The sequence below is a fragment of the Dasypus novemcinctus genome, chromosome 1 (genome assembly GCF_030445035.2).
Source record: "Dasypus novemcinctus isolate mDasNov1 chromosome 1, mDasNov1.1.hap2, whole genome shotgun sequence".
Classification (NCBI taxonomy): domain Eukaryota; kingdom Metazoa; phylum Chordata; class Mammalia; order Cingulata; family Dasypodidae; genus Dasypus; species Dasypus novemcinctus.
This window is the reverse complement of record NC_080673.1, coordinates 76,962,156-76,976,291: the sequence shown is the minus strand read 5'-3', so window position 1 is coordinate 76,976,291 and position 14,136 is coordinate 76,962,156.

The window sequence follows — 14,136 nt, the reverse complement described above, 5'->3', positions numbered from 1 at the left end:
TGATAACCAGATTGTTTTCAAAATCAAAGAAAAGTGATTTTTCACTGCAAAATGACAAAAATCCAAATTAGACCCGTCTAAATGAAAACTTGGAATTTATTTCATTTTGTAATTTACAATCCAGGGGTTTAAGGCATGGCTTGATTAGAGGTCAATGCCATGAGCATTTCAATCCTTTTTAATATCATAGTTCTGCTCTCCTCCCTCTTAGTTAAGTCCTTTCCCCCAGATTCATATATCTTGTTTATGTATTTCCATCTTCATGTATCATGTTTATAAACATCTTTAAGTTTATGTATTTCCATCTTGCTCCATGACAAGCCTAGATTGGTACCCTAGGACCATTCTCTTTCTTTTTTTTTAATAAAAATATCTGTTTTATTGATACCTATTAATAAAGGATACAGTCTATCCAAAGTGTACAATCAGTGGTATTGGTATAATCACATAGTTGTGCATTCATCAATTCAATAATTATTAGAATTGTATAGGGCATCCACCTACCTCATGGGAGGTCTACAGTTCAAACCCTGGGCCTCCTTGACCCGTGTGGAGCTGGCCCATGTGCAGTGCTGATGCACACAAGGAGTGCCATGCCACACAGGGGTGTCCCCGGCATAGGGAAGACCCATGCACAAGGAGTGCACCCCATAAGGAAAGCCCCCCAGTGTGAAAGGAAGCGCAGTCTACCCAAGAATGGCACTGCACACATGGAGAGCTGACACAGTAAGATGATGCAACAAAAAGAAACAGATTCCCAGTGATGCTGATAAGGATAGAAGTGGTCACAGAAGAACACACAGTGAATGGACACAAAGAGCAGACAATTGGGGGGGGGGGGCGGGATAAGAGGAGAGAAATAAATAAAAAATAAATCTTTAAAAACATTATTAGAGTATTTTCGTTATTCCAATATTAATAGTAATAATAAATTTAAAAACCCACAAAAAACTATGCCATTTAATAGTCACCCCTCCATCTCTCTAAACTTCCATTGACATACATAGCTGCTATTTCATTTCTGTCTCTCTAATTTATTTATTTTTGTTTGTTTGCATTGTAATTTTTTTCTTTATTTTCTTATAAAAGTTACATTAAAAAAATATGAGGTCCCCATATACCCCCCACCCCATCCACCCCACCCTTCCCACATCAACAACCTCTTCCATTATCGTGGCACATCGACTGCACCTGGCGAATACGTTCTGGAGCACTGCTGCACCAGATGGACAGTGGTCCACATTGTAGTCCACACTCTCCCCCAGTCCACCCAGTGGGCCACGGCAGCACACACAATGTCCAGCATCCGTCCCTGCAGCACCACCCAGGACAACTGCAAATCCTGAAAATGCCCCCACACCATATCTCTTCTTCCGTCTCCCTACTATCAGCAGCCACCGTGGCCACCCTCTCCACATCACTACTACAATTTCTTCCCTTACTAATCACAGTAGTTCCCCAGCAGAACACCAGTTAGTCCACTCTAACCCATACTCTACTCCTCCATCCTGTGGACCCTGGGATGGTTATGTAGGACCATTCTCTTGAAAACACTATGAAGATAGACTTCTTAGGAAATCTAAGTTCTTGTTCTATCCATGCAAGGTATATTAGATGTGGGACCTTACACAAGGAAGTGATTCTAAGTTTGAAAATCATATCTCTGAAATTCTTTTTCATCTCATATGTAATCTCTCCTCTTGTGGACAACTGCTTTCAACTCCTACCAGCTTTGAAGATGGATTCAGCACTTCTTCAGTTTTGCCAAAAGGAATTCTTTATAAGCATAAGTGAGCAATGGAAATTTGCTAATGATTTTGTAGAGAGCACTATGGGAAAAGTTACATCACACAACACATGGCATTTTACTCACAAATTTCATTGAACTTTTCTCAAGTTATTCTTCTCCATTACGAGCCTTTGGGTCTCCCTCTCTCCATCCTTCCCCTGTGGAGTCTCAAACCTCTCCACCCTCTCTTCTAAGCAGAGCCATCTCAGTCTCAGGCACCAACTGACTTACATTCCTGTAGACCCCAAACAGGCTTGTCAAAGCATTAACCCCCAAAATGAATCTCCCACAAGAGGAAATTCTTGAAATAGTGACTAAGAAAATAATTTTTACGTTTACATTTATGTTGATGGCCTCAAATCAATTTCCAGGGTAGTGTTTTTGCCACTTAAGTAAAACCAGGGTTTTATGGATATAAATGCTTTAATTAATCTCTGCCTAAAAAAAGAACTTTCAGTTTAGCTCTGCATATTCAGTCAATTGCTTGCCATATTCTTGGAACACTTTTCTGAAAAACGACTAAAAATCATGAACAGTATAGGGAACTCACCTAAACATTTTTTTCTTCTACTCTTACTTTAGGAACTAAACTGTTAAGATGGTAGAGAGAAGATGTTTATGGTTATATTTTATGGTGAATATGAAAATAATTAGGTCAAGTGTAGAGTGTGCCTGGTTTGACACACAAAAAAATGTCCCTCCCAGCTAAATGAGAGGGGACAGAAAAAGAGAAAGAATCCTCTCTTTGTGGTTTGAGCCAAAACTGAGAAAACTTGTTATATACATTTGCATATTTATTAAAATTCACTTCTCAGTCCAAACTGATAAAGAGGAGTTAAGGGTAAAGGAGAAGAAGGAAGTGGTTTGCATCGAATTCAAATTCATAGCTACTGATCTTTCTGTGGCTGGCAAGTATATTTTTAGCCACACTTAGCCTTATTCATGCTATCCACTGTGTTCTCTTCTTTCTTAAATCCACACATTACATATCAAATGCTGCCATTGAAGGCAAAACTAAAGTCTAAGAAATATATATTAGTCCTGAGTTGAATATTCTCCCTCAGATGGACACTCAGAATAATATGGTGAACCTATGATTTTTTTTAAAGGGACAAAATTTGTAAGGAAAGCTAGGTTATTTATAAAAAAATCTTTAATCATTTTTTCTGTATTTATAATATGTTTTAAACTTTAATCACATTAATGAGATTTTGAACTAATTGTATGGATCTTTGCCAAAAAAAAAAAAAACAGCAAAAAACTAAGCTGCAGGTATAGATGGCACTTTGAATTCATTCTATATCTAAATTAAACTTGGATGAATTAGACAGTGCTGCCAAATAATAATGATCAACCAACCTACTGACTGAAGTTGGCACTCTAGGGGCCTCCAATACTGACTGCAATCGTGAACCTTCCTATGGTGTCCATGTAAGTCAGGAAGGAAATAGCATTGTGGTCACAGCCTAGAACTCAAAGAACAAAATGCCTTCTTGGCCACAGAGATCCCCATTCCTTTATTTACAAAACAGAAAACTTGACAAGGAGGCTTGGATTCGCAATTGAAATTGTAAGAAACTAACTTGCTTACAGAGAAATGTTCCTATATTGGGGAAAAGTATTTTCTAAAATCAACTTTTTCCCCCTTCTTTTAGCAAAACAAACACACACAAACAATGTGATATTGGGAAGTATTGCTGGCTTCTTGGTCTTTCTCTGCCATTCCTCACAACTGTAGTCAAATGAGATAGACAACTCAAATTCTTTACTAAGTTAATGTAAGTTCTTATATGACTTTTAAAATTATTTTTATTCTGGTGACATATATATAACTTAAAATTTCCCATTTACCCACTTAACATGACTATAAGAGGAGTCTTCTTTTTTCATTTGTGACAATATACTTATTTTTTTCACTGTTTAGTCACATTTATTTTTTAACTTTATTTTCAAAGAAATTTTAGATTACAGAAAATTTACATAAAAAATATAGGGAATGCCCATATACCCCACCCCTTCCCCTCACATTTCCCCCCATTTATAGTGTCTTACAATTGTGTGGTACATTTGTTACAATTGATGAGAAAATATTGAAGCATTGACACTAACCTTAGTCTATAGTTTCCATTGTGGTCTATACTTCGCACCATAAAATTTTATAGATTTTGACAAAATGCATCTGTCATTGTAATATCATGCAGAACAATTCCAATGTCCTAAAAATGACCTATGTTACACCTATTCTTCCCTCCCCCTCTTCTCAGAACCTCTTGCAACTATTACCTTTATATCAATGTTACAAGTTCTTCCATTACTACAAAAATAGTAAGTCTACTTTGGTCCATGGCTGCATTTCCCCCTTATGTTTGTTCATTCCTCGACCTTGCGGATTTTGGGATAGTGATGCCTGCTTTGCTTCAGATTGAGAGGGAGTTTAAATCTTATGAGGCAGATGCAAGGAACTATTTTTTTGCGATTGTAGATATCTTTGCTTTTGGGGATGGAGGTTGTCCCTCATCATCATTTTGTTAGTATACCTGGGTGAGTCCAGTTCACAGGAGAGTGGGTGTTGGCTGCAACTCTGCTGAGATTTAGGGCTCAACCAGCATTTGAACAGAGAAAAGTTTTAGGAACAACAAACTCTTTTCCATAACTAGATAGATGCAGTTTTCAAAAGTCAAAGGCAAATGCAGGTTAAAGTGTTGCTTTCTTTGCAAAACTAATGAAGTGCCCAGTGGACTTATGCATCTAGTTGACAAGAGTGATGGGGAGGAGCAATCCAAATCCATTCTAGACTCAACTGCAATTTGGCGCTACCTGGTAACAGCTGTCCATAGCAGCTTAACTATCTATGAGGTGGTGGGACTTCCAGGACAGGCCTGAAGCTTCCAGGAATTGTCTGATTATTTGGTCTCCATTTCACTGGCTTGAACTGGACCAGGAAGATACTGAAAATGCAAGGAGATATTCTTCACTTTATCACTTGCTTTGCCAGGTAAGGTTGCCTGACATTTCCAAATAAGAACTTTTACCTGATCCTCACTGAGAAAATTTAGGAGCCAATTGTACTTGGTTTTACTATCACATGGCAGTGGACATGGTGACATCTTATTTTTCTGGGTTTACTGACTTCCAGCTTCTGGCTCCTTCCTGCGGCTTCTCTCTCTATCTGACTTTCACTCTGCTTATAAAGGATTCCAATAACCTGGATTAAAGACCAGCCTGATTTAGTTGGGTCACACCTTAACTAAAGTAACATCTTAAGAGATCTTATTCATAAGGAGTCCACATCCACAAGAATGCAGACCAAGATCAAGAATATGTCCAAATGGATACACAATTCAAACTATATCACTAGGTCATTAAAGCCACTGCATCTTTCTACTTGCTCTTTTCTGTGTCCTCTGTGTTGGATCATTCATTCTGGGGAAAGCCAGCTACCATGTTGTGAGCAGCTCCATTGAAAAGACCCTGTAGTGAGGAACTAAGTATTCAGCCATTTGAGTAAGTTTAGGAGTGGGTCCTCCAACCCCAGCAAGTCTTCAAATGACTGCTGCCATGGTTGATGTGTGAACTGCATTTGAGCCAAAATCACCCAGCAGAACATTTTTGAAATGTTGACAGCAGAAATTGTGAGGTAATAAGTATTTACTTTAAGCCACTGAGTTTTGAGATAATTTGTTATACAGCAATAGATAGCTAATACTGTATGCCAAGCAGGGAAGGAGGGAAAGCCAATATAAGATGTGTTGGTCAAATGATGCACCACCTAGCAGGATCTTCTGAGAAGTGTTCATAATTGTCTATGTAGGGTATGAGAGGGGACTGCATCTCCATCAGCCCCATCCTTATTTGGTCAAGCATGGTCCATAGGAGTTGTCTCCACTACTTATAGATCACACACGGGTGAGTGCAAAGTAGTTCCCCCCATTGGCTTCCCATGCCACACCATACGGTGAATCACATGGTTGAAGCAAGACTGTCAGTTTGTGACTGTGCTAACACGGCTGAAGCCTGCTCAAAATTGTAGGCCTCACAACAGTGGCTAAAGAGCTGGACAACCTTATATGACTAGATACTTCTCACATTACATTATTCATTTCCAAAAAATCTATGCTGCAATCCCATTTTTAGTGTTATTTTTTTAAATTAAAATATTGAAACTGAATACATTCACAATTAACTTTTTATTCCATGTGATAGGTGAAAGTTTTACTGCTAATGTTTCTGTTGTTTAATTCTATATAAATTTGTGAATTAATTATTTTTAATGAAGAGAACTGTCTTTTCAATTTTCAAGCCGTTAGATTTTTCCCCCCATTAGATTAATAGAGTCATATAGTCTAATTGATAGAAGGAATGAAAATGATTTCAAGTCTCCAAATTTTTAATCCACATCTTTCAGGTTCCTCTAGAGTCTGTGATTGAGTAAAGCAAGCTGAAATTTAGCACTTTGAGGACCATTGTGAACTGAGATGAATCATCACTTCCTTCTGCATATCAGAAATTGCAGTCAAATTCCACTCTAAGGGATGTTGAAATGTTGGTATTTTTCTTTTAGTTTGAATTTCCTACTAATTTGCTTTTATTATATGACTTCTCAAAATTATCTTTCTATTCCTTTGAGGTTGACCTTAAATATATGATCACATTATAACTGTATCAGGGATAACCAGATGCTGTTCAAATGGAACACCCTGACTGTGCTCATTTTTTCTGAAATTAGATGGAGAAATCTGTTGGCATAAATGGCCTTTAAAATAAAGGCAGTGACTCAATTTCTGAAGTGGAGCCAGATTCACCGGCTGTGGGCCACTGGGTTAGGCAGAGAGGGAACTCATTTCAGTAGAGCACAGGAAGTTACTTAATGCTGTTTATGAGTCAGAAGAGAGAAGAATCAGTTATGACTGAACTCTTATTTAGCTGAACCTTTAGGTAGATATTTTAATATGTGTATATAAAACATGTATGTGTGTATTTTTATTCATCTGTGCTATATGTTTTGCTTCGATAGGAAATCCCCACCACCATCTCTTCTCTGCGTTTTGAGTCCTATAGTAATGAGTCACTGCCACTTATTGCTTTGAAAGTAAGGACTTACTAGGTCAGAGTTTTGTGTTTTGCTTTGTTTTGTTTTAATATTACTACTCATTTTTCTTTACTCGGTGCCCTTATTGGAATCATATGTACATGTGTATAGTACATATAAGAATGTTAGATTGGAGAAAGAAAAGAATAATTTATATTTACAACATAGCTGCTAAGTTTTAGGGCATGCTAGTTTGTTTAATCCATAAAGAGGTATTAGGTTTCACTGAAAAATAGGAAAGCAGGAAAAGTGGCCCAAGTAAGTTAAAATATTTTCCCACCCTAAATCTGAAAGTGGCAGAACAGGGATTGGAACCAAAGTTTACGTGATCACATAACCCATTCTCTTTCTACCACATCATATGTCCCAGAAGCTTTTGCAATCCTTGGCTTTGCCAAGGTCCAATGCCATGGCTTTTACCATGTCACTACCTTCCCTGTCCCTTAGGAAAAACTCTGAAGTCCAGTTCAGTCCCAACATTCTAGAGTCTTTAAGAGACTTATCACTGTATGTTTTTATTTTATATTATTTTACTTTGTTTTGTGTTTTTCTGTTTTATTTTATTTATTTTGTTTTGTTTTATATTTCATTTCAGTCAGGGGCTCTCAGGGTCTGGTTACTGAGAGGAAAAATGCTAAATAATATTCACAAATCATGAGTGGGACCAGCAGGAGTATCCTAATCAGACATTAATTATTTCCACACTTTTCAGAGACTTGTCCCTTTGTTTGGATGTTTAGAAATATTTTCCACATGTGGAGAGGCCTTGGGTAATTTTCACTCAGGTAGGAATAAATTTAGGTTCTCTTAAACTGACCAAGGGTTTTCTTGTGTTGTCAGTTAGAATGTATTGGAGAATTTTAGGGAATTCTGCTAGATATAACTACTCCACTAATGAAAACAGGGAAAGATTTGGGACCTCTAATCCCCTCTTTCCATCACTGAGAGGAAAAGAGAATTGAAAAGCAACTGGGAAAAGCAGGATACCATAACAACTTCTTTAAGTTCATCATTGTCTCTACAAATTGTGCTACCTTACTTAACTGATAAAAGGTGTACATGCATGTAGAAATTAGTAATATTTCTGGAAATTTTAAGATAAATTGATTTTTGTTGAGGTGGTCTTTGATAAAGTATTAATATATGTTCCCAGATGTTATTACCACTACACTAGGCATTAAAAGAATTATGTCTGCTTTCTTTCCTGAAAAAGAAAGAACACAGCAACAAGAGACAGTGTGATATTTGTTGCAATTGTACAATTGTACAATAATTGTTGCACTTGTATAAAGAGCTGTCTTCACCTTAATAAATAAATGAACAAACATAATAAAACAGCAAAATAATCTTCTGAGTTAGCTTCATCCCTTTGGGTCTATTAGTTATCCCACTTTTCAAAGGATCCACTTTGAAAAGAAAAAAAAAAAAACATGTGATCACTGCCAATTTATGTTTTATAAGCCAGTGGAGAAAAAGTTAAAAGGACAAGTAGCTGTGAAGTGAAAATTAATATTTGGTAACTGAATGCAAAGGTAATTTCTTGAAGTCTTATTAATGTTACCCCTGCCTTGTACATGTGAACAAAATAAAATTAAGTATCAGTCCTTGTATGAAATTTTGCTTTCTCCTTGAAATCAGAGACTAATATTCAGTGTTTAGATTATGAGGACTATTTGGGCACTCTCACAGTTGTGCATCCCTTTTCCAGAGTATTGAGGAAAAACTGGCTTGCCAGTTTTGCTAGTTCAAAGATTCTGTGGGGGAGCAATATTTTGGAGTGTCTTTCACTGCCATCTTTGTTGACGAGAAGCTCTGTAATACATTTTTAATCAAAATGCTAATATAAACAGAGCTTCTGGGGGACCCTATCAGTAGAACCTCCCTTAGTGCCCAGGAATAGGCTAATACTAATACTGATTACACAAGGGATGTATTATTGATCTGGTAAGAAATCACTGTTAAAAGAAAAACATCCTGAGCTCAAGTTTTTTCTCTGCTACTTACAAGCTGTTGGCCTTTTATAAGTGAACTTGATATCATAACCCCTTAGATTTCTCATGTATAGGTATATTTTGCTTTATTTAGTTTCACTGTATTGTTCTTTGAAGATACTGCAGTTTTCATAAATTGAAGGTTTGTGGCAACTTTGCGTTGAGCAAGTCTGTCAGTACCATTTTTCCAAAAGTAGGTGCTCACTTTGTATCTCTGTGTCACATTTCAGTAATTTCTTGCAATATTTCAAACTTTTTCATTATTATATTTGTTATGGTGAGCTGTGATTTTTGATGTTACCACTTTAATTGTTTTTGGGGCACCACAAATCATGCCCATATAAGCAGTGAACTTAATGAATGTTGTGTGTGCTCTGACTGTTCCACCAAACTGGCTGTTCCCCCATCTCTCTCCCTTACCCATGGTCTCCTTATTCCCTGAAATATAGCTATATAGAAATTAGACCCAATTAATAATGCTACAATGGCCTCTAAGTGTTCAGGTGAAAGGAAGAGTTGCACATCTCTCACTTTAAGCCAAAAACTACAAATGATTAAACTTAGTGAGGAAAGCTTGCCAAAAACCGAGAAAGGACAAAAGCTGGACAAAGAATTACAAGCCATACTAGAAAACAGGAAGAGATGGCCCAGCAAAGAAACAAGCCAAATATCCTGAAGAGATACAGGATTTAAGACAATTAGTCAGTGATAATCACACAACTCTCCTGAATCAATTTAAAGAATTGAAAGGAAATTTGATTAAAAGATAAAGGATATTAAGGAGACACTGGGTGAGCATAAAGAACAATTTGAAAGCCTGCAAAGAAAAGTAACAGACCTTATGGGAATGAAAGACACAATGGATGAGAATAAAAATACATTAGAAGTACAAAAGAGCAGATTTGAAATGCTCAAAGACAAAATTATTGATTTCAAAGACAGAACATCTGAACTGGAAATGACAGGAGAACAGACAGAGAAGAGAATGGAAAAAAATGTAATAAGGTCTCAGGGAATTGAATGACAATGCAAAATGCACAAACATATATGTTATCAGTATGTTATCTGTGTCCCAGAGGGAGAAGAGAATGGAAAAGGGGCAGAAATAATGTATGAGAAAATAACGACTGAAAACTTCCCAACCATTATGAAAGACATAAATATCAATATCCAAGACGGACAACACACACAATATAGAATAAATCCAAATAGACCTATCCTGAGATATCTACTATTTAGAATGAAAAATATCAGAGATAAAGAGAGGATTTTGAAAGCAACACATACAAGGGAACTTCAATAAGTTCTGACCTTTCATCAGAAACTATGGAGGAGAGAAGACAGTGATATAATGTATTTAAGGTACTGAAAGAGCAAAAATGCCAGTCAAGAATTCTGTATCTGACAAATCTGTCCTTCAAAAATGAGGTGCGCTAAGAATGACTGGAGTGATAAATGCACAAATATGTGATTACCCTGAATACCATTGATTGTACACTTCGGATGGATTTATGTTTTATTAAATGTATCAATAAAATTGAAAAATTTAAAAAGCAAAGGTAAAAAATGGATAAGGAAAAGGAAAAGGAGAAAGTGAAGGAGGAGGAAGAGAAAAGAGAGAAGAAAGAGAGACTAAAGGTTAAGTTGACAGTGAGTCTAATAGTGCTGATCAGGTTGACATGGATGCCTACCTAATAGTAACAGATTTCATTAAAATAAGATTTGTAGAATGTAAACTCAATGAGGACAAGGACTTTGGTTATTCACTTCTACTACCAAGAAGAGTGCCCAGTAGACAGTAGGTTTTCAGTAAATATTTACTGGATAGATAAGTCAGCTTACTTTTAATTACTTTTAAATGGAATTGTCATCAATTGTAAGAAATTTAGAAAACACAGAAAAGCATAAAGAAGAAAATAAAAATTACCCTTAATTCTGAAAAAGTAAACAAAATAAAAAAACAAACAAACTGCTACTCCAGTGAATACACAAGCAATAAGAAAGCAAAATAGCTTTATTACTGAAATGGAGACTATTTTTGTGGTCTGGATAGAAGATATTTGCTTTATTGCAGTGTTCTGTAGCTTAAGCCGCAATATCTCTGAAGTATGTTTCTCTAAACTGTGGCAATGATATGTGCTCTTCCTACCAAATAGTTTTTTTTGTACTGATAAAAATTATCATGTTAGTGAATAAACTTTGCAGACTTTAAAGTGATTTAAAATAGGTGTTTTGCAATAGCAAGTTTTGTATAAAACAATGAAAGTTTATTTTTCCTTAAAAGCATTATCAATCAATCACAACAATCACATTTTACTTATTTTATTCTTACTAGACAGTGAAAACCAGTCCTGCCATGGTCAATTGTTCTTTTCAGGGGTTCAAAGCTGCTCTTATTAGACCTCTTTATGTAAGGACAAGCAAAATTACATTACATATTATTGACAAGTCATTTCCCCTCTTAAGGTTATTTTATTTGGGCTTTATAAATCACTGACAATTTCACTGCTTAGGGTTCTCTGCATAAAAATATATTTAAAGCTTAGATATAAGCTGCAATTCTCCCTAGAATATCAAAAACTTTGCGAGTTTCTTTTGGTGTTATTTGCATTATGATTTTTATGATTTCCTGACATTTCAGAAGTGAAAGCTTTGGCCTTGACTCTCTCCGATTTCAAAAGATGGAATGGATTAGATCAATGAATGGGCCAGGGGATCCACTGAGTAACTTACACTGCATGCTGATATTCAATTTTCTTTTAGTTTATCATCTCTTGCAAACAGGAGAATATAAAAGTTGAAGTGCTACAGTCTAAATGGAAAAATCAAGTAGAGAAAAGACTGGACTCTACTTTCATCATTGGGCTAAAAAAAATCTTCTCCATGTCTATCTGTGTCTCCAGTTTATTAAAACTCTCCCTTGCAAAGTACTTCAATAAGAATAAAGTCTTCAGTCCATTTGGTATTGTAGAGTTACAGTGCCATAGCCCTGTCTCCTGGAAATAAGTTTGTCTGGTTTAGACCTCATGTCAGTAATTATCAACACAAAACCATGAACTCTGGAAGGGATGCCATAGCGATATTTATTTTGGAACTCCTAACTACCTCACCCCCATATCCTTGCATTTGTGAAACTTGTATCCTTTCACATGTGGGAATGATACATCACAACAGTGCCATAGGGTAAACAAACATACCACTGTGACTTACTAGGAGAAATAAAGTTCTTTCTCCTTCACCAGACATCAGAAGTTTGTGCAATAAGCTCATTTGGAGATACCATAATTAAAAATAAGAACACCTAAGAAGCATTCAGAAGGCTAAAGTAACAGACTGGGAAAAAGGTCCTTTAATGAAGGTTTACTTTGGGCTAAAAGTTTTAAGGGGATTTAATAGCCTTCAAATAACAGAAGATTCTGAACAGGAGGCATTGAGTTTCTTTGGTATCTTCCTGGTAGGCTTTCAGAACTTGGTTTGTGTTTTTTCTTTCTGCCTTATCTCCAACTCTCTATTCTTGGAAACCTCAAAACTAATTCCTATCCGGTCTTAACTCTGAGGACATCATTTCAAACCTACATCAAAAGACTTAATCCACCACCATCAAAACTGAGGGCCTTACAAATACCACTCAGTCACTAAAATCTGTAATGTCTTTATTTTAATTTTATTTTTTTAAAGATTTATTATTTATTATTTCTCTCCCCTTCTGCCCCTCCCTCTCCCCAGTTGTCTGCTCTCTGTGTCCATTCGCTGTGTGTTCTTCTGTGACCGCTTCTTTCCTTGTCAACAGCACCGGGAATCTGTGTCTCTTTTTGTTGTGTCATCTTGCTACATCAGCTCTCCGTGTGTGCGGCACCATTCCTAGGCAGGCTGCACTTTCTTTCGTGCTGGGCAGCTCTCCCTACAGGGCGCACTCCTTGCGCATGGAGGTCCCCTACGCGGGGGACACCCCTGAGTGGCACGGCACTTTATGCACTCAAGGTTCTTTTCAGCCACTCCTTCCCAGAGTTCAACAGACTTCCTTCTTAGCTGCTTTAAATGACTCTCACCCCAGGATCAGTTATCCCACCTGATTTCCAGCATTTGTGTCCTTCCTTTCCCCGTAGTAGGAGGTGTTTAACCCCTACCTACAGACAGTCAGTGCCAAATTTACCAATTTATCAAATTCATAACCACTCAGTCAGTGCTTTTCTTCTAAATGCCTCATGCTCCTTCCTCACTATCATTATCCTATTTAAGTTCATGGTAAACCTTTTCCTGCAGCAAGAGTTAGTTACCAGGGTAGTTAAAATGTGTGTACCCTGGGGTTAGATAGCTTAGTTCTAAGTCTCAGTTTCACCTCTTACTAGCTCTGTGACCTGGAGCAAATGATTCTCTCTAAACCTCTCTGAACGATAAAGGGAGGATATTAGTAGTACCGACCTGCAGAGGCAAAACGTAACATGTTAATGAAGCTTAAGGTCAAGTCCTTTACTTGTAGGGAACCCTTCAAAGTTCTAGGAAGAGAGTTTACTAGCCACATGAGTTTACTTGGTCACATTAAATTTCTTTTAAATTTAGCAAAAGTAAGACACTTTTGCTGTCTACTTCCATTTTAACTTTTCCTCTGTTGTAATTTCCTTTCATTGAATGGAATTTGGTGTGACCATAGATGTTTTGTGGATCCAGCTAAGGGGAAGTTTATTTGTTGATACATTTAATTTGAGCATAGAGGCTATATTAATGTGTTTCCCCATCACTTTTATATATGGTTATGCTTTGCTGGCTATCTCCACACAGGAAAGAATATCATGAATATTCCTACTACACTGTGTTGCAACTGACCAGGTGTTATGAGTTGCAGGTATATAAACAACCGTAAGACATGGGCAATTGAAGTTTACAGAAATGAATGAACATACCTAATGCTATGCAGCCTGGAAATGGTAGAGGTAGGTTTCTAGCTCAGAATGTCTAAAGGAGACCATGACTTTATATTTCCTCCTAAATATATATGTCCAGCATGTTACAATGAAAGTAACACCGTAATTACTGAATTACAAACTTCAGGCATGCCACCGCTAATAATAGCGCTAATAACATCTATTGAGAACAACTGCTTGAGGTAAGTACTGTTGTTGGGATCCCTGTATTTCAGTGAGGAAACTATCTCTGAGAGAGGCTGATTTGTTTACTTCAGATTAGTTGATAAGCGGGGAAAATCTGCCTGACTCAGAGGGTACGCTCCTAACTATTTGGCAATTCTACTTCCCACCATCTTGAAAGAT